Raw genomic sequence first — 21,452 nt, forward strand, 5'->3', positions numbered from 1 at the left:
ACACCTGCCCTGTGGTTGTGGTTTTCAGGCTCCATGTCCCTCCCCAGCGTTGACTATGGCTGGGCAGCCAGGATCAGAACAGATCAGGGTGCAGGGGGCAGCCCCCGAGGTAGGCTGAGGCGGTCAGTCCGTGGCCAACATGGCTCCCAACAGCTGGTTGAAATGGGGTTGGTGGAACTGTTGGCCTGGGTTTGCCCAAAGATAGTTTGGGGCCCAGAGCAGGGCTTTGGGGAGCTCTCTCCTGCCCCTGTGTGGATCCCCTTCGGGGTGGAAGTTGGGCTTCTGCCTTGTCTCACTTGAAAGGAGCCGTTATAGGAGGTAAATTCCCGTCTCTGGCTTTTGGTCTCAGATTAAGTCTGTCCAGAGACTCATTTGTTGCCTGTGAAAATCCCTTTATTACTTCAAAACAACTTTAAAGCAGAATGCATTACGATTTTTGAAGAAAGAAAAAAGAAACATATCCTTACACCAGAAAGCTGGTTATCAAATTCAAATGGATGGGCCAAAGCAATCCTCTTACAGAGCCTCCCCCACTTCCAACCAGGAGGTGGGGAAGGGCTCGGGCCCACCCTCAGCGGCCTGAGGCCTCACTGGACACTGAGCAAAGGGCTGCTCTCCTGAGGGCCAGGGCAGGACTGGCCTCGCCTGGGCCGATCCTCACTCGCTTCCCTCCCCCACGTGCATTGATGCGTTCACAGCAACACACACGCACATGCATGCACTGGCCCCTCCCTTCTACAGTTACTTTTGGAACCATTATGTTGTTCAGGGAGGCAGCCTAGAAGCCCATTTCATCCACATTGTTCAAAGAAAGAAAGCGTAAGCCCAGACAGGGGAAGTGACCTTTTCAAGGTCAACCAGGACCAGATCTGAGGTCTTCGTCTTCCAAGGTTAGGACCCTCCCCTTAGAACTTCCCCGACCTCCAAGCATAGGTCTGAAGCTCCTCCACGGTTTCTGACTCCAGGAGGAAGGCTAATCCAGGCCCGGGTGGTCCTGGGACCCCAGCTTCTCCCTCAGTGGGTCTGTGATGCCTCCTGCCCTACCAGGCCCGAAGAGACAAAGAGGTAGACCAAGTTAATGCTGCTGCTCTACCCACCACCCCATCCCTCTCCTGCACTGGTCCCTCCTAGCCCCAGGACCAAACAGACAGAAAGACCTATACGGGAGGAGATGGTTTCCAGAACTTATAGAGATTTATCCATCCATTCATCCATCCTTCCATCCACCCAACAAGTTCACCGATGCTGAAGCTACAGCGGAGAGTAAGGCAGCTACAGTTCGGCCCTCAAGTCGCTTGTAAATACAGACAAAATAATAGTCACGGTAACCCAAACTGTTAAGTATTGTGACGGGAAATGCACAGGGAGCTGGGGGAGCACAGCTGGGGAGGAAGACCTCCTGAGCTGTGACAGATGGAAGAACTAGCCATGTGTTCCTGGGGAGGAAGGAGGTTGAACAATGCCTGCCTAGGTTTTCTCCAAATGTTTGGTTGGGGATCCAAAATGGCGGGGAGAGTGGAGGCCCAGGACTCTGTTAGTGCCCACAGAGTCTTTGGGAAGCCCTGGCCTGGAGCTCACAAGCCCTGACTCCACTGTACACCCGTTGCAATTCCACCGCTGCACATCACCAATAGGGGCCCTGCTCTAAGCACTGTTTAAAATACAACTACCTCTGGCAGGAAAACTCTAGAGCTGTGTGCCACACCTTAGACTAAATGCTTTAGGGCAGCAGTTCTCAACCTGTGGGTCGCGACCCCTTTGGGGGTCAAACGACCCTTTCACAGGGGTCGCCTAAGACCATCGGAAAACACATATATAATTACATATTGTTTTTGTGATTAATCACTATGCTTTAATTATGTTCAATTTGTAACAATGAAATTGGGGGTCACCACAACATGAGGAACTGTATTAAAGGGTCGCGGCATTAGGAAGGTTGAGAACCACTGCTTTAGGGAATATCATTTCCCTTGAAGGTAATGACTAGGGACAAATTGCTCAGGGTGCAAGCAATGGCACATTCTCTTATTTTTCTAACACAGATTAAATCTGGTACCAGCCCTGGGTTGGTGAGAGGTCCAATCCCAGTCATTTGCAGGGAGCTCTCTCTTCCCTTCCTTTTTATTTTGCAAGAACTTCAGGGGTTACACATCCCAGGGAACCAGAGAGGCCCTCATCCCCAGACATGGCTGCCTTTGCTCCTGACCTGGCCATTCAAAGACAGGTCCCCCTGCCTGGACCTGCTCCCAAGACCTTGGAGCCTGGTTCTCAGCTTCCAGTGGCTCCTCCAGTGGACCAGAAGCACCATCTCCAGGGCTCTCTTGGGGCCTGAGGATGTGCCCTGTGGACTAGACCACTTGGAGTCCTCCTACCTGAGGCTCATAAATTGGCCTACTGGCCTGGGATCCCCTTTGGCCACCCAAGGTCTTGGTTGCTGGCAAGCCCAGCACTGTGCACCCTCACTGGCCACTGGGAAGTGCCCGGCAGCCTGCACTCACTTCATTCTCCTGCCAAAGGCCCTGCCAGCCTCTTGATTCCCCACAGGCTGACGCAGCTCTGTGACAATTCAGAAACTGTGCATTCAGTGGGAAGAACAGGCCTGATTAAGAAATTTGCGCTAACGAACTGTGCTTAATTGGATTTGGGGAAGGACACAAAATGGGCTGCTTGACATTCCAGGGTCCTCGGCAAAGTCCTGGAGCCTCCCTGGCCCCTCCCTGCAAGGCTGGCCGTAACCCCAGCCCCTTCACCCGCAACAGCACCCCAGCCTTCGGCCTCTCAGCCTAGGAACGGAGAAGTTATCTGCCTAATCAGACTAATTAGCACTGGGGACACAAAGTCATCATCTACAAAGAATGCAAATGCCAGTTTTACAAAATGAAAGCGCCATATGTGCAGTAATTAGCAAACCACGGGCACATTTTATAAATCATATTTATTAGTTTGTAAACAAATCAAGCTCTAAATGAAATGAAAGATGCCATTAACTGCGACTGCAGCCGTGGCAGGGCTGAGCAGGCCTGGAATTGGGTGACTGGGGGTACAGGGTAGAAGCTGACCCAGAAGCTCTGCCTGGGAACCCACCAATCTCCACCTAACCTATCTCCCCCCCACCCCCAGGACCCCGGGTGTGGGAGGCAGGGGTCTAGGCCTTGGTTAGCCAAGATCCATGGCCCACTTGTCCTCCCACCAAGACAGAGCCCCTGGTGGACTGCCTACCTGCCCAGTATCCCATGACTCTAGGCTGGTTACTCAGACTAGGATTTAAACAAATGATTGTACTCACTATGATGACAGATAGCATCTGAGCCTCGGCTCAGCACCAGGCCCCTCTTTCCTTAATTGTGGAACCATGGGCCTCGTTGCCCACTTATGCTTCTGTCTCAATTGAAGGAACTTTATACACTGACCAAGCCTACTGCCCTGCTTCCCAGCCTCTGCTGTCCTTGGAGAAGAGCTTGAGGCAACGGGGGCTTCTCCAGGTTGGTTCTGTTCTGTGCTGCACTAATGTGTTCTCCCATCAATCCGGCTGACGGGAGAGGTCCTGCCTTGCACTCAGCCCTCCACTGGGCACTCAAAGTGTTGAAATGGAAATATAAGGGTAAGTCTAAGCTTCCCAGGTGCACCACCTCCACAACAAGGTGGATATGTGACTAAAGTCATTGCACAAACGGACACAAGCTGGGCCCAGCACTCTTCTTATCCAGATTTTCTGAAGAGAGATGGAGGGATTGTCAACTTCAGGATGATGTAGTTGGTTCGCGCTTTGATCACCTGATCTGGTCTATACAAGGAGCAATGACAGTAGATTATATAAAGTGAAACCTAAAAGTTCATAGGCAGGTTCAAAGTAAGATTAATATCTCCATAAACCAGAAATGGAATAGAAATCTAAAATGGCAAATGGAACTGAAGCCATAATTTTGCTGAGTTCTGGGTCAATAGTTTACACGCCACTACATCCAAGAAGAAGGAACTGCAAACTACCACTATAAGACCTGCTTCTGGGCAGGAATGGGTGAAAACAGGGAGAGAGAGGTAAAAGGAGGAGGAGCAGACAAAGGAGGAGGAAGAAAGAGAGGGAGAAAAGAAATCCCCACTTAAAATGAGTTAGCAAACAAATATTCCAAGATATATGAAAATACTTTTTGTAAAAAAATCAGCACTCCAAATGGAAATTCACACAGGATTAAAATTAATTTGATAGAAGAGTCTGATCTAGACTTTAAAATAGGTATATTTAGAAGTTCAAAAAGATAACGGTAGAAGTCTGATAAATAGAAACAAAATATTGCAAAATAAGAACAGGCATAAATAACAAGAGGATATGAAAAAGAACCAATTAGAAATCTGGAAAAAGAAGATAAAGTCATTGAAATTCAGGGTTTAATAGATAAAATAAACTCCAGCCCTGGGCTGGAGAACCAGAAAATTAAGTTGGAATATAGAATTATAAAATTCACCCAAAAGAATATATATATAATCTAAATTAGTAGAGAGAAAAAAAGGGTAATAAAAAGAACTCAATAAATCCAATTGAATGTAGGAAAGTAAAAGAAACAGAAAAATATATGGTAAAATTTTTAAAATATGTTATAAAGTTCAAGTTTATCAGTAATCACAATAAATTCAAATGGGTTAAATCCACTTATTCTGAGATATTTTCAGATTAGATTTTTTAAATCCATTATAAGTTTGTTTATAAGAGACATAATAACGAAAGCATAATTATGTAGAAAGCTTGATAGTAAAAGGATAGGAAAACATTATCATAAATGCTAACAAAAAGAAATAGCAATATTGATAGCAAGTGAAAAGACTTTAAGACATAAAAACAGCCTTGAGGTTTAAAGGAGGTGAATGTTTACTGATAAGAGGAAAAATTAATAGAAATCTATATCAATGCTGAACCTTACTGTTATTAATAACCTTAAAAAATCACAGAATTATGAGGAAAAAATGACAGGATAGTAAGCAAAATTACACAGCAAAACTTGACAGAATTGTGCTAGAAATGGATAGACCTATAATCATAATGGCACATCTTTACATTACTTTTCCAGAAATTGATGGAACAAGACAAAAAATTAGCAAGAGCACAGACAGTTGAACACATATGATTGAACTACACAATTAACCGTTGCTTAATGTACATATGTAAAACCCTGCATCCAGTAATTAAAGAGCACACTTTATTTTCAAGTACACATGGAACATTAACAAAATTGACTATATAATAGGCCACAAAGGAAGTCTTAACAGATACTAAAATTTTGATATAATTAATGACACATTCTATGACTCCAGTGCAATAAAATTAGAAAACAATAAAAAAAAAAGTTAGGCCCAAAAAAACCTCATTCATTTTCTTTGTTGTAGTGTACTATACTATATGTATACAAGAGTATACCTACAATACATAGGGTTCAAAGAAATAAAATAAACATCTGTGTAACCATCACTCATTTAAAAATAGTATATTTCCAGAATCTCAGAAATCTGTACATTCCTCTGCACTTGCATTCTCTTCCTTCTCCCTAAAGATAACCACCATCTGGACTGATATTTTGTGTGTGTGTGCATTTTCTTATGGTTTTACTACTCATGTATGCATTCCTTAAAAATATTGACTAGCTTGTCTGTTTCTGATCTTTATGGTAATAGACTCATACTATCTGTACTCTGCCTGATGTCTAACCATGTGCTGGGCAAAGGGAATGTAGACATGGATCCTGCCATCAAAATGATCATCTCTCTCTCTCTCTCCCATTTTTTTTTTTTTTGAGGCAACCAAAATTTTTGGTTGCCTTGTCTCAGCAAGGCTTAAAAAAAAAAGAAAAGAAGAAAAAAAACAACCAATCACACCTGGCTATGGGGGGGGGGGGCGGGGAATTATGACACAGTCTGGAGTAAGCTATGGGAGCACAGAGAAGGGGTATCATCACCATCAGACTGTGAAAAGAAGAGACTTCTTAGAGGAGTTGCCATATGAGAGGAGCCCTGCCGTGGCTCAGGTACTCCGTGATGCCCTTTCTTCTTTCCTCTTCACAAGACTCTGCCAGGCAGATATTAGCATGACCCTCAATGTACAGATGAGGAAACTGAAGCCCAGAGAGGCAAATTGAGTTGCCCAAGGCCCCTAGTAGGTAAGTGGGGGATCAAAGTGCAGGTCTAATCAGAATCAGGTGCTTTAGCCCTTTTCAGGACAGTCTTTTTTTTTTTTTTTTTTTGAGAGGAAGGGAGAGGGAGAGAGAGAGATAGAAACATCAATGATGAGAGAGAATCACTGCTTAGCTGCCCCCACACTGGGGATTGAGCCCACAACAAGGGCATGTGCCCCAACTGGGAATCAAGCCGTGATCTCCCATTTCACAGGTTGACACTCAACCACCAAGTCATGCCGGTTGGGCTCAGGAAAGTCTTCAGGAGGCAGACAGCCTGGAGTGGTAGGAGCATGGGACTCTTTGGAGAAGATGCTGAGCTCAGATCTTCCTGGACTCCAGAAAGGGTAGACCAGAAGCCCAGCTTTACAGGGCGTGCACAAACCCCTCCCTCTTGGGCCTGAGTTCCTAGGGGCCCATACAGCTGATGGTGACACCCAGAAAAGACTGATAGCAATGTGCGGGGAGAGGGCTGGAGAAGTGGGCAGCTCAGGGGGAGGGGGGTGTTAATGCTGCTCCCTTATGAAGGACATTTTTCAATGAGCCAGTAACTGGAGGCCCTGAGAGTGTGTTCTGTCTCAGCAATGCTGCAATCAGAGGATATGAACTGGCGGTGAGAAAGCCATCAGGGGCTGGCTATTCCCAAACTCTTGGAAGGCACAGAGCTAGATTTAATAAAAGGGGAAAATGGAACATTTTCATTAGCACCAAGTTTTCCATTTAATTTGGACTTTTGCAAAATAAGTGGCCTAATTACTGCCATGATTTGAGCTTCTCAATAGCATTTTCCTCTAAGAAGTTGCAGGCTCCACAGGACTCTGTTCTCCAGAGCTTGCCCCCGAGGCACAGTCCCTCCTGCCCCTTCCCCAGAAGTAGGAAGGCTTCAGAGGCCGAGGGAGAGGCAGGGCAAGCCGCAGGCTGGGAGCACAGGTCTGCTGGTTCACCGGACTCACATGGCCCTCCTCTGCCCTCAGCCCTGGCAGCCAGTGGGGAAGCTGCCATTCAGGGGCCAGGCACCCTCAGTACCAGCCTGGACTGTGTCTGAGCCTTGACCCGAGTCTCGGCTCAGGGCCTGGGAGTGGGCCGAGCTGGACTGAATTGACAAAATCTTCTCCCCAGTGTTTTGCTTTTGGTGCTGCTCACCCCAGGCCTCTGTTCTTGGCCTATAAAAATGACCGCAGCCCAGCAGTCTCAGCCTGCAGGCCCCTTTCAGGTATCCAACAATCCTGGCCAGGTGGAGGAGGAGGCAGCGTAGGCCCTGGGCCGCACAGTGCTGGGCCAGGACCCTCCAGCACCCTTGCTATCCCCACCCTGTATGGAGCCTGGATGCCTAGGGCGGGAGCCTCTTCCTTTATCTCCTTTCAGCCCTCCCCCAACTCCCCCACAAAGAGGCCTTCAGCTTTTCCCCTCTGCGCTTGAAGAGAATCAGGGATTAAAGAAACGGAGCAAGAAATTGCCAGAAACTAGCTTGGCAGACGATCAGATAGAGTGATGGAAGGAAGGGCCCCTTCCCTGCAAGAACAGCTGGAACATCAGCCTGTGGGGGCCCGGGAGAGACAGGGCATCCCAGTGGGCAGGGTCTGGGCACCGGATCTGCACCGTGCCAGAGACCAGGGCACTTCTCCACCACCCTGACCTTGACCCAAGTCCTCTTTTTTCCCAGAGAGCCTGTCCCATGAAGGCCTCATTGCTGGCCTTTGTTCTAGCAGCATCTCTCCTCCATTCTTCTCCTCCTGCCCCGGGAAAGCAAACCTGCCCTGGCCCCTCTCCAGGCCTAGCCCAGCTGCCCTAACACCGCCCAGGGTCTGCCCCTCGTTTCTAGTGTCCAGGCCCTGCCTTAGCCTCAGCACCCCAGTCTGGCTCCCCCTCTCTGAAGGAGAGCGAGGCTACCTCAAGTCCTTCAGGAAGAGCAGCTAGAGGCATGTGGGACACACCCAAAGCCACAATATAACTGAGATGGTGGTAAAACAAGGTAAGATGTTTTTCTTGGGAGCTGTGGGGTCCCTTTGGACCTATAGCCCTCCCCAATACCCAAAGGAAAGTTTATTGTATTGGCAATTTCTTAAGCCACACCCTTGGTAGGGGCTCGGGTGGTGGGGGTTGGGGGACACAGAGGGGAGTCCCTATTCTCTATAAAGATCTGTGGCCCCAGTTCTCATGGAACTTTCAGGCCAGTGGCAAAGAGGTAGGTGACATCCTCCCTGTTTCTCAATGAAGAGACTGAGCCTCAGGCTTTGGGTGAGGTGCCCAGAGTTGTCCAGCTGGGAAGTGCTAGAGATGGGATTCGCACTGAGACCCTTAAGGGCAGGGCCTATGTTTGTTTGGTGTAACTATAATTTTAAATACAACAAAGTGTGCAACTCAATGTTTTATTTTGTTTTTACATTTGTGTAAATGCATGTAACCATCACCCAATTCAAGGCCTAGAAGATTTCCAGCATTCCAGAAGGTTCCTTTGTGCCCCCTTTCCAGTTGGTACACTTTCCCAAAGGTCACCTCTATACTGTTGCAAGGAGAAAGGACTGGTTGGCCCAGCAGGGCTCCCCCTTGGGGCCTATGACGCACCCCTTGCTGGAAAGATGGCTCAGCCTAGCACCAGACTGGCACATAGGAGGCAACCCTGGTGCTTTGGGGAGTGAAAAGATTTAATACTGTCAGGACCACAGGTGTTAGCAGGGATAATCCCAGCCTCCCTTCCTCCCCCAGCCCTGCTGCCTCTCAGCCCACAGTGAGATACTGAGGCTCTGAGCCAAGGTTTTGGTGGGAGCTGTGGGGATGGGATTTCACCTGCGGCAGGACCAGGCCTGGCCCACCAACCCCTTCTAGGAATATACCCGCCTCGAGACTCAGCGAGGAGGTTGGGTGGGGTGAGGGCTAAGACTCTGGAGCCCTGCCAGAGGCTTCCTTCGCCCCTTATGGCAGCACCTCACCTCGCTCTGTAGTTGCCTTAAGGTGGGGACTCGGTGACTGTCATCCACAGAATGGACACTGTCAGGAAGCAAGACCCGCCCCAACAGGCCTTTTGGGGGAGGCCCTGAGTCTCCTGGACCCGCCTTCATCCCACCCACCCAACAGCCACTGGCCAGGAAGGAACCACTCGGGTAGATCCTCCGTGACCCCAGCCTGTCTCTTTGTCTCTGAGCCAGGTCAGCCAGTTCAGCACTAAAGCTGCTGGGGGTGTCGAAGGAGACATAAAAAACTTTAGAGACTTTTAATTTGTCAGCACGGCCTCTCCCGGCGGCCAGCAGGTTGAGCATTTGTGCAGAAGGGCAGCCTCAATAAAGGCTTATTGTTCCTCCTCTGAGTCACCATTCGGTGACTCTTTTCTTAAATGAGACAAAGGGAGCCCAGGCCTGGGGGAGCTGGGCCCAGAAGTAGACGGCATCCCCCACTCAGTCCTCCACTGCAATCCCAGAGCCAGGCCCTGGGGGTGGGGCCCAACTCTGCCTCCACCTGGACTGCACCCACAGGAGAGTGCAAGGGGGGGGCGCTGCTCCCAGGGACTCGCTCCAACAGGGACTCAGGGGGACCAGGAGGCAGGACTCCGACAGGGAAGGGCCCAGAAGTCCTGCCACAGGGGCGCTGCTCAGCCAGGAGAGGAGGAGCCACAGGGACACCAGGAAGAGCCTCATTTTCAGAGTCCTCTCTCCCTGCAAAAAAAGCGCCAAGATTTGCAGAATAGAGATGACTTTTGTGGGAATGGACTGACTGGGAGGGAGCACACAGGAGCCTTCTGGGGTGCTGGAAATCTTCCAGGCTTTTAATTGGGTGATGGTGACGTGGCTGGGAGGTCGGGGTTATCCCAGGAAAGATTTCCAACAGCAAGCGAGGCCACCTCAGAGGGGGTAAGCTCCCCACCACAGGAGGTGTGTGAGCAGAGGCAAGAAGCCCCCCTGCCAGAAGGGTGCCCAGGATGAGGGCTGCGCTCTGGCCGAGGATGTCACTTCTAGTGCCCAAATGCCCAGACTCAGGGTTCCCAAGCGGCCCTTTTGGCCAGGCAGAGAGTGATGGTGACCCCTCCGGAGGCACCTGAGAGAGCCACCCGGTGCTGCACACCTGGGAGCCAGGTATCGCATGCCCTTGGGGAATGCAGACTGAAAGGTGGCACCATGTCCCACGACACCCCTTGCTGGGAGCACCTGGCACCATATCCCACAGGCAGCACTGCACAGGGGCCCAGGAGGGAACCTGAAGGGTTTGTCTGTCCCGGCCTCCCTCACCCACCACGAGGCATGAGACCTGTGGGCGCCCTGGCGGATGGGGACATCCTTTATCCCTGTCCATTGCCTCCTGTGGACACTCTATCTGCTTCACTGCCCAGGACATTACGGCTTTGGGACATGGTGCAGACAACGGTTTCTGAACTAATGGCATTTTAGGCTACGAGGCTGCTGGCAGGGGGCGCGGGGCAGGGGCACCGTGGACAGTTGTGTAGGTTGTTCACTACACCAGGGCTAAAGGGGTAAATGAGGGCTGCAACCTAGGCTTTGCTGCCTGCCCCTGTCTGGAGGAAGGGGGCCTTTACTGCCAATATAGACAGAGGCACTGGAAGGGCTAGTGGAGACCTTGGAGGGCCGGGGCATTACTAGCCAAGGTGCAGCCACCTGGTCCATGAGGATGAGACTTGCCACTGTTGAGCTCTTTCCTCTCCAGGACACTCTGGTCAAGGGTCACATTTGGGAGGCTTTGGGGACAGTTCCAGACCAGCTGTGGTGCACACAGGTGACCTGGGGCCTTTCCTGGGATTGGCAGCAAGAACTGTCCCTGCGACTTTTAGGTCTGCACGCAAGGCTTCAGCCCCGGTTACCTCAGGAGTGCTACCCCGGCGCTCCCACCTCCGACATCTCTCTTCCTGGGGTAATTGGATTGGGGAAAGGGAGTGTTATTTACTAGTCGCGGGGACCTGTTCCTCTCAGGCCCACCCCCCCCTTTTCTCCGCCTTGCCAAAGAACAAAGATTGGGGATGAAATAAATTTGATAATAACCAATAAGGACCCCCAGAGAAAAGGAAGCAGCTTTTATTAAAACTTCTTCCAAGACCTTTTGTGTGGAGTCTCTGAGGCTCTCTGGGCGCAGCCTTCACAGACCTGGCTCTGCTCCCTCGGTGAGAGGAGCCCCCAGTGTGGCCCTGATGGTCACCCCTGCCAGCACCCCATCATCACTCGGGCCCTTGTCCTCCCCATGGCGGTCCTGGGTGGACTCCTCTTTGAAAGGCAGTCAGATCCACAGGAAAGACTCTGCTGTGGGCTGCCTGGCTCTGCGCTTTGGGCAGAGGGGTCCTCCTTGGCCAGGCCAGGGCTCCCGGCCCTGGGGCTGCCGGGCCCCAGCTCCAGAGGCAACAAGTCCAGGCTGGGGGCCTGCTGCCATTCATCCCCGGAGTCGTCTCTCCAGGTTGAGTATGGCACGATTTAGTGCTCCCATTCCTCCGTTCCTGCTCTGCATGACAAATTGTTTTAATAAACATAAACCGGGTAATAATAAAGTCATAATAAGCCCGCGACTCACCTTATATCACTGCAGTTAAATCCTCCCATAAGCCGGCGCTGGTTACAATGACAATTACGGCCGGGCCAATCCGCAGGCAGGCCCGCGCGCAGACAGATTTAATATCGTTTGTAAATATGATTAGTGGGCTGTCATGTTATTGCAGGCTGCTATTTACATTTCTCTCCGGGGTTATACACTCCGCCAAATCAACATTAAGGAGTGGGCCTCTCTTTCCTCCTTAAATCATACATTCCCTCTGCCTGCGCCAATCCCGCTTAATGAAGAAAGGGGACCGACGGCAGGCGCTGGGCAGAGGGGAGGCGCGCCTCGGCATTTTCCTGAAGACAGATGGGCACAGGGCGCCCAGAGAAAGCTCCGCCCGGAAACTCCGGTGGGTGCAGGGGCCCTGCCTGCCTGCCGCAGCCCCCTCCCCCCCCCCCCCCCCCCCCCCCCCCCCCCCCCCCCCTCTCTCTCCCTCCCCCTCAGGCTGGCCCTGCTGGGGCCCCATCTACCTCCCCTCTCCTCTCCTGTTCTTCCTTTCCCATTTTACCTTCCCTCCCCCGCAGCCCCTGCCCCGCTCTCTGCCTGCTCGCTTATGAAAAATGTTCAAATAATGAATGGTTGTTGTTTACAGAAGTAATTTCATGCTACATTTCCATTATTGCCTGGATTTGTTTAGCTTCGTACGCTACCCCGTTGCCGACGATGAACTTTTAAGGAAATATTGCTCGCGCTTCCCGCTCTGCTGTTCCGCCTCTAATGGAAACCGCTTGCATTTGAGACATATTGTGACACTTCATCGCTGTGTGCAAATAAGCAGCCTTAAACGGCTAGGGCCAATTAATCATTGTTGCAAAGGCTGATCGGCCCCGGGTACACCAGTATCCACCCCGCTGGGGGCCAGAATGGGTGGGAAAGAGTTAAATCACTGGTGTGGCGGGTGCAGGGGTCCGAGGGTGCCAGGAACCACTGTTGCACTTTCCAGATCGTCCTGAACCACCGGAGACGACACAGGTGCCTTCCTCTCTCGTCTTCAACATAGTTTAGTGTGAGGCCCTAGGCTGCAGCGTTCGGAATGGCAAGGGTAAGGAAGAACAGAAGAAAGCATGAGTAAATGCCATACACCTCCTATGCCTTCTTAAAGACAGCCCTGGAGACCAGATTTCATATTCTTGAGATGGCCAAGGTCACCGCTATGTTTGGAAGTGGAATGTATGGGTGCACTCAGGCAGGGGTGGCTGGTAGTCCCTGCACAGACGCCCGGCTTTGTGGTTTCCGAGCCTTGGAGTTGGATGCACGTGGTATCTCTAAGGCACCGAGGTATCTGTCCATAGCACCCTCACTTCCTCCTGCTGTTCCTGGTGTTTGGTGAGCTTGGAGGCCAGGACATCAATTTTGGAGCATGAAGACTAGCAGACCAAATTTTATGAATTATTTGTGAAAGATGAAATAGACTTTGGCTGAGCGTGTGGGAGCTCTCCTCAAAGTAAGGTGTGGGAGGTGTAAGCTGTGGGACTCTGTTTCCTTTTTGCTTCTCAAGTGAGCTGGGCGGAGGCTGTGAGAAGCTACATGCTTACCAGTATACAGAAGCACACTCATAAATTTGGTCAACAAATACCATATAGTAGGCACCTGCTGTATACCAGGCACTGCTCTGGGCACACAGAGCACAGAGTCTCCTTCCTTCTCTGCGGAGAGGATGTTTGAGCCGAGATAACACCCTCCTCCCCTCGGTGCATAAATGGGCATCCTGACAGAGCCAAGAGCACGCACACCTGTGTGCATTTTCTTCTTCATTAATGACTCCTGAGTGGGATAATTTCTCCTCATAATGGCCGATACTTGCCAAACTTTGTATAACAAATATTTATCATTTTAATAAAGAGATAAACATATAGTATTTTTTAATGCCAGAGGAGATTTAGGAAAGATTTTCACCCCAAAGGGTTAAAATTATAAAGTGGGTGCTTATATGGCCACACATTCTATTAGCTGAGAAATTTAAGTGATGCATTAGAGTTGAATGTGTGTGTGCATGTGTGTGTGTAAGGGGCGGGGGCAGAGATGGTAAGGGCAAGATGACAAGCCCCAGGTCCCAAGACAATGTGAAACGGACCACAGGTCCTAGGGCCGTGTGCTCAGCAGGCTTGTCAGCCAGCGCAGAGATTAAGCCTGGGACCGTGGCCAGAGAACCATCTCGTCCCCAGCAGCACAGAGGAAGTGTGAGACATAATGAAAAGGAGTCGCTCAGCACTGAAAGTGGAAAACGGTATTGATTTTCCAGTGCTTGGTTGCTCAGGGGAGCTCATCAGGTACAGCCTCACAGCCTCGTCCTCCACCTGGAAGGCCTGCAGGGTCTGTGGTGCCCCCTGCCTGTCTTACTGCTCTGCTCCATAGAGGCCAGCTCTCCAGCCCAACCTCTGCAAACCCCATGGAGTGAGGGCTTCACCGTCTGTCCCAGGGGCCCAGCTCAGAGAGGAGAAAAGCAGGAGACGAGGGGGCAGAAGAGGCCTTGGAGGGCACGGCTCTTGGCTCTGGTATGTGTGTGAGCAGAGGTCAGACCACTACCCCAGCTCTGGATCCCTACCCTTGCCAGTCACTGCTGCCTCTGGACACCCAGGTGAGCCCCAAGCATGGGACCCCGTTTCTACAGGAATCTAGAGCAATGAAGAGAAAGAGGGAGCTCGACCCAGGAGCAAGAAGCAGGCAATGGAAGCAGAAATTGTGGTGAATAACCCTGGATACAGGCCTCACAGAGCCTCATTCGCCCAGGTAGGGGTTACCATCTGTGGAAGTAGAAAGGGTGCACTGTTAAGAGAGGAGTCAGCCAGGTCTGGCCTGGTATCCTGGCTCCTTCACTTGCCAACTAGATGAAGATGAGGAGAGATGAAACTAGAGGGTCAGAGTGTTGAGGGTGTGAGATCAGGGTGCATAAAATGGGAGGAGGATGAGGTCAGAATCGTGCACTGAGTGAGGGTGGGGTCTGGGGGATGGGACTTCAGCAGGTGGCTCTGGGGTCACTGTGATGAGCTGTCCTGTCCCTTGTCCCACCCCTGTGTGCATTCATATATATTGGGGTGGTGTGTGTGCCAGGTACACATGGCATTTGTGTGCACATGTGTGCAATACGCCCTCTGTGGGTGCATGTTTGTGCTCACTTGCGGATGTGGCATATGTGTGAGTATTTTGTATAGGGTGAGTGTACGTATGTTATGTTTTATAAAACCTCAGAATGGGTCAAATATTGGAATCAGAATCTAGATACATGCCCCTCAACCCTATGACCAAATAGCCCAACCCATTTCCTGGTCATTTCTCAAGGCCAAAGAACTTGGAGAACGAAGTGGAGAGAGATGACCTCTGGTCCGTGTTAGTTTTAGAAGGACACATTCCCAGTTGGTGGGAATAGGGCAGGGGGCAGCTGGTAAAGAACAAACTCCCGAGTCTGGAATGTTCCCACCCTAAAGCTCTAGTGCCCTGGGAGCTAAGCTTCCCAAGCCCACACTCTCCTCCCGCCCATGTCAGCCTCCGGCTGAAGGCCACTGTCTCATCTCAGGGCCTCTGCTCCATGTCCCCCACCCACCCTGTGACAGCAGTCACAGTGACCTCACTAAGATGGAATGGAGGCACTCTGAGCAACGGGGAACCACTGAAAGCTTCAATGGCTCCCCATTGCCCACAGAATAAAGTGTGAAACTTACCAGAGCATTCTCAGGCCCTTCATGAACTGGCCCCTCCCCACCCTTCCTTCCTCTTAGACCTCCCCAGTGCCCACCTCCTTCTCAGCAGCCACTACTTCATGCCTCCAAGGCTTTGTGAGCAGAAGTGGGTTAAAAGTGTTGATAATGGGGCTGGGGAGCGGCCTCAGGTAGAATCACCCTCCTCCCTCCCTTTCTCCTCCCTCCTTCCCTCCCTCCCTCCCTCCCTTCCTTCCCTTGTGAGCAGATGTGGGTTAAAAGTGTTGGCTTCAAATACCAGTAGATAATGGGGGTGGGGAGCGGCCTCAGGTAGAATCACCCTCCCTCCCTCCTTTCCTCCCTTCCTCCCCCCTTCCTTCTTTCCTTTCTATCTTCCCTCCTTCCTCTCTCCCTTCCTTCCTCCCTCACTTCCTCCCTCCCTCCCTCTCTCCCTCCCTTCTTTCCTTCATTTCTTCCTTCCTTCCTTCCTTCCTTCCTTCCCTCCCTTCCTTCTTCCCTCACTCCCTCCCTCCCTCTCTCCCTTCCTCCCTTCTTTCCTTCATTTCTTTCTTCCTTCCTTCCTCCCTTAACTTAACAAATATTTATTAGTTGCTTCTAGGCCCTGAAGATATAAAGATGAATAGAACCAGGCAATGACCTCTGGGGGTCTGACTCAAGGGAGAGAGTCAGATTAACAGTGTCAGCCAGGCTGTAACTGAAAATACTAGTAATAGATGCTCAATAAATCTATGTTGAACAAATAAGTGAAAAAAATGAAATGTGTTATAATAGGTTATCAGAGAATAAGGCACAGTGAGAGAAAGGAAAAGAAACCTTTGCCCCTTCCTGGAGATTAGGAAAGACTTCACAAGGCAGGTGACAAGCTGGATGAACTCATCAAAGTTGAATAGGCACCTACAGGTGGCATCAGGGAAGAGCTTTAAGCAAATGACAGCACAGGCGAGGGAGGAATGGCAAAAACGAGCATCATCTGGGGCACAGCTGGGGCACAGGGCATGGGCAGGGGGTGACCGATGAGGCTGGGAGGGAGCCAGCTCCGGTCACAGAGGCCAGTGAGTGAGGGTTCCTCCTGTAGGGGAAGGGGCTCTTCCAACCAGTCAGGGGGTGATGACCATGCAGGGGCCTGGTGGAGAGGAGGCCTTTGGGTGCAGATCTGTGGCACCCAGTTGTCGAACAGAGGGCTGTGGTCTGGATGCAGTGGCCTGTGCTCAGAAGGCCCTGTGCTGAGGGTTTAATGCTCTGTGGTTGCTCTCTCGAAATTCGTATAACTTTATCTTTGAAGTTATGTTCTCTGTGTGAAGCCTAATGGAACAATGGAGCACGAGGCAGGCCTTGGAGCATACTCCTGCTTCCTCCACCTTCTTCGGGTGATTTCTCGGCCTGCTCCTATGCCTGGTGACCTGGGTGGAGGACCCCCTCGCTCTGCTGCCTCCTGACACTCCAGGCAGGATCAGGCACAGTGGCAGAGGGAGGCCTCCATTCCACAGCCACCCTCCACCCTGGTGGAAGGCCATGTACATGCCCCACAGCTTCTGGGGCAGGGTAAGGTGGTACATATGTCCCACAGTCAAGAGCCCCATGAGGGCCTCTCACCCATCCCCCCCTGCAGGGACAGGTTCTCATCCCAGAATTCCCCCTGCCTGGTTTATCAAGTGGCACATGTGGTATAAAGCAAGGCAGGCCCTTTCCTGACCTTCCCACCATTTGTTCTGGCTTCATCTTTGCAGCATGGCCACCATGGTGTGATCCATAGACAGCTATATCATTGTTGCTTATTGTAGACTAGAGGCCCGGTGCACGAAATTCATGCATGGGAGGGGGAGTCCCTTAGCCCAGCCTGCACCCTCTCCAATCTGGGACCACTGGCTCCTAACCACTCTCCTGCCTGCCTGACTGATGGCCCCTAACCACTCTACATGCTGGCCTGATCGCCCCCTAACTGTCCCCCTGCCAGGCTGATCGCCCCTAACTGCCTCTGCCTTGGCCCGTGCCACCGTGGCTTTGTCCGGAAGGAAGTCAGACGTCCGGAAGATGTCTGGTCAACTGGGTCTAATTAGCATATTACTCTTTTATTAGTATAGATTCCAGGGGGGTCTCCATGGCCCAGTTTCCATGGATCTGTGCCTGTCCATGGCTTAGGTTGCTATCAGGACCTTCACCAAGGTGCCTCCAGGAATTAAGAGTTGGAAGTTTGGCTCTGCTGCTTATTTCTGTGGGACCTTGGGCAAGTTACTTAACCTCTCCGAACATTAGACTCTTCTTCCGTAAAAGGAGGATAGTACCAGCTTTGTGGTATTGTTGTGAGGATTAAATGGAATAAACCTGAAAATTTGCTTTGTAGAGCATTTGACATTGGATGGGCTATTGAATAATAATACAGAGAACAATAATAATAACTGACACTTGTACTTACTTCATGCCAGGTGCCTTTCTCAGTGCTTTACTTGAATCAACTCATTCCACTCTCCACACCGCTTTGTAAGATAGGTCCTATTTCATGTCCATTTTATAGTTGAGGAAACTGAGGCCGAGAGAGATTAAGAACTTGCCTAAAATCACACAGCTGTTAAGTGGAAGAAGCAGGCTTATGAGCCCTAGTAGCCTGGCTCCAGGGCCTATGTTCATAACTACATTACTATTCTGCCTTATTTGTTCAAAATAAGTGCTCAATAAGATGAAAGTTGTTATTTATTTTTTTAAATTATGTTTCCTCACACATATGCACACACTTCTATACTTATCACCCCCAAAACCCCAGCCCCACCACCACAAACACACACACACACACACACACACACACACACACACACACACACACACACATCTTTTCTGGGCTTCTCAGCTGAGAACTCACCCCCCAGGGCAGCAGAAGATCAGGCCCCTGGGATTGCCTGGAAGGTCACTTCCTAACTGAGGACAGGCAGAGCCAGGCAGCTGCATCGCAAGGATGCCCCCTTCCCTCCCACCAGGCCAAACAAGGGCACACACAGAAGCCAGAAGCAGAGGAGTGGGTACCCACAGAACTACCCACAGAAGCCAGAAGCCAAGCCCCCTGAAAGTATGGAGTGGGCCCTGCTGTCATAGGAGGCCAGGCACAGGCAACCTGGTCTCCTGCCAGTGAGAACTGGGTGTCCTAGTTCCAGAAGGGGGAGTGAGAACAGCCTAAGCCAGTGATGGTGAACCTTTTGAGCTCGGCATGTCAGCATTTTGAAAAACCCTAACTTAACTCTGGTGCCATGTCACATATAGAAATTTTTTGATATTTGCAACCATAGTAAAACAAAGACTTATATTTTTGATATTTATTTTATATATTTAAATGCCATTTAACAAAGAAAAATCAACCAAAAAAATGAGTTGACACGCGTGTCATAGGTTCGCCATCACTGGCCTACGCCTTCATTTCTCAGTGGTGTGATTGGGGCAAACGGCCTGGGTGTGGACTCAGGAGGAGGAAGCAAGAGGAGGCAGGTGTGAACCCTTCCTCAGGTCCTGCTGAGTGGTCCCTCTAGTGACAGGGAACTCATTACCTTCTAGGGGAGCTGTGATAATGTCATTCCTCTGTACAGCACCACAACCCTCCTGCCTGTAGCTCTTTCTCTCAGGGGTTAATTGGCCCCTTGAAGCTTCTTAGGGCTTGGATAATCCTTCTACCATTCACTCTGGGCTCACCAACGCTCCTCCCTAAGATTTAGGCTGCTCCAGGCCCCGCCCCTTCCTCACTCCATCTGCTCAGACCACCTCAGCCAGGTCACTCCCACAGCAGCCAGGCCTGGGATGGAAGACACATGGGCCTGGAGTCCACAAGAGCCAAATGTTAGATACTCAGGAATTTTGCAAAACAGCAGCTTAAAATCTGCCGCGGTGGAAGTATTTACATCAAGGAAACTGGCAAACACTACAAATCAGGGCCTGTTTTCCCCTTGGAGAGCCGGTTTGCTAGCACCTCGCAGCCTGGAGCCCTGACTCCCATGGGGCAATTGTTTGAAAAGGCTTAGGAGAATTCCTGGTACGTGTGTGCATGTGTATATATGTGCATGTGTGTGTTTGCTCTTGGGGGTGTCTCTACATGGGTTGATAGGAGTATGCATGAGTATGGGTGGGTGTGTGGGTGTGTGGGTGTGTGTCCCTCTGTGTGTTTCAGCACAGGGACCATCAGAGTAGGTTCTCTGATAACCAAAACTACCCACATAGACAGAGCTTCCCCTTGTAGGGGAAATGCCACCTCTCCCCCATAGGTCTACAAGGGGCTGGACACTATGACCACTCAGGCTCCCCCTGCCTGACCCCACAATAATTGCATAGTAAAGGACTGGGGCTTCTGAGCACATAATCCCCAGATTTCTGTAGCTGCTCTGGTAGCCACTTGCTAGCTCTGTTCAAAAACTGTGTTCTGATTCATTTGGTTGTTATTTGTTGTTTTAATTCTCACAGAAAATAAAGCTTGGTCTTCTTAAAAAGGCTTAAGTCGGAAGCAGTTTTTTAAAAAACCTACTGGAAGTTAGTTAAGGTTGGTTAGCTAGTTTATGCAAAAATTATTTTTCATGCAAAATTATGTCCACACCAAATCAGAGCAGACCAGTGAGAAGGGAGAACTGGAGGGGCCTGGTTACTACGGCAACAACGCCCTGGTGAGGAAAAAGACTGCACTGTAGGTGTGAAACAGGCAGTGGCTCAGTTCCCAGGGCTCAGCCTGGCCAGGCGCTTGTGGAAGAAGGCGGCAACTTTTTCTCTCAGTCAACACAGGCCATCAGATCTGGGGGCACCCAAAAGGGGAGGGCTGCCAGTTTGGGAGCACTGTCATTTCCCCCTGTGGCCATGCACAGGAGGTGCTCAATAAATGTTTTAGTGTTCCTTTACTGAGGGTCTTTTCTCTCTTTTTTTCTAGATAAAAACTGGAGATGTCTGCACAACTTGGATCCCCTAGATGCCGATTGGACCCAGGATGTGAAGATAATGATTCAGGACTCTCCTCCCATCTCCCTGAAGGTCTGAGAAGGAAGGACTTTGTTGCCCTTAAAAAGCCAGGGAAGGCCTCTACCTGCAGGTGTAACCAACAGTCTAAGACCCACTCACTTTCTAATCCTCACTGAGCCCTCCTTCTGGGAAACTCTCAAAGAAATGGGTTGTAAACTTTCTGAGAAAGAATGGGGCCTCCGCTGACCACTGGCAGGACCAGCCCTCCTAGCACAGCAGCTGTCTTCAGCTGCACCTGGAGGAACAGGACTCTGCCTACTCCTCGGCCACCTCGGGCATAGCAGACACATTCAACTGGCTGTCCCCATGGATGGGGGCCCTTTTGGAGGGAGCACCCAGGAACCACAAACTAGAGGCTCAGCCTTCTGGTGGCTGGGTGGCTGCCCTCTGGTGGAATTCTAGGGGTTCCCCCAGGGATGACTCAGGAGGGAGTGGGGGGAGGTGAGTAGCAAGGCATTTAACCTAGGCTCTGTTGTTATCTGCTTTGCATAATAGGTGTGTTCATACAAAAGAATTTGTTTAAAGAAAGGTTTCAACTACTTTAACAAGTTGGAGCAGTTGACATGACACTGTGTATAGAAAACCCTAAAGATTCCACAGAAAAACTACTGGGAATGATAAATGAGTTCAATAAAGTAGCAGGATGCAAAATAAATATCCAGAAATAAGTTACAATTTTATACACCAATAATGAACTACCAGAAAGAGAAACTAAGAAAGCAATCCCATTTATAATTGCATAAAAAATACCTAGTAATAAATTTAACCAAGGGTGTAAAAGACCTGTACTGGGAAAATAATAAGACACTGAATAAAGAAATTGAGGAAGATACAAATAAGTGGAAGTATATAACCATGTTCATGGACAGGGAGAATTAACATCATTGAAGTGTTCATACTACTCAAAGCAATCTATAGATTCAATGCAATTCCTATAAAGATACCAATGGTGTATTTCACAGATCTAGAACAAATATTCCAAGAATTTATATGGAACTACAAAAGACCCCAAATAGGCCCAGCAATCTTGAGAAAGATGAAAAAAGTTGGAAGAATCATGCTCCCTGATATCAAACTATACTACAAGGCCATAGTAATCAAAACAGCATGGTTCTGGCATTAAAACAGA

Source organism: Myotis brandtii, unplaced genomic scaffold (genome assembly GCF_000412655.1).
Source record: "Myotis brandtii unplaced genomic scaffold, ASM41265v1 scaffold422, whole genome shotgun sequence".
Classification (NCBI taxonomy): domain Eukaryota; kingdom Metazoa; phylum Chordata; class Mammalia; order Chiroptera; family Vespertilionidae; genus Myotis; species Myotis brandtii.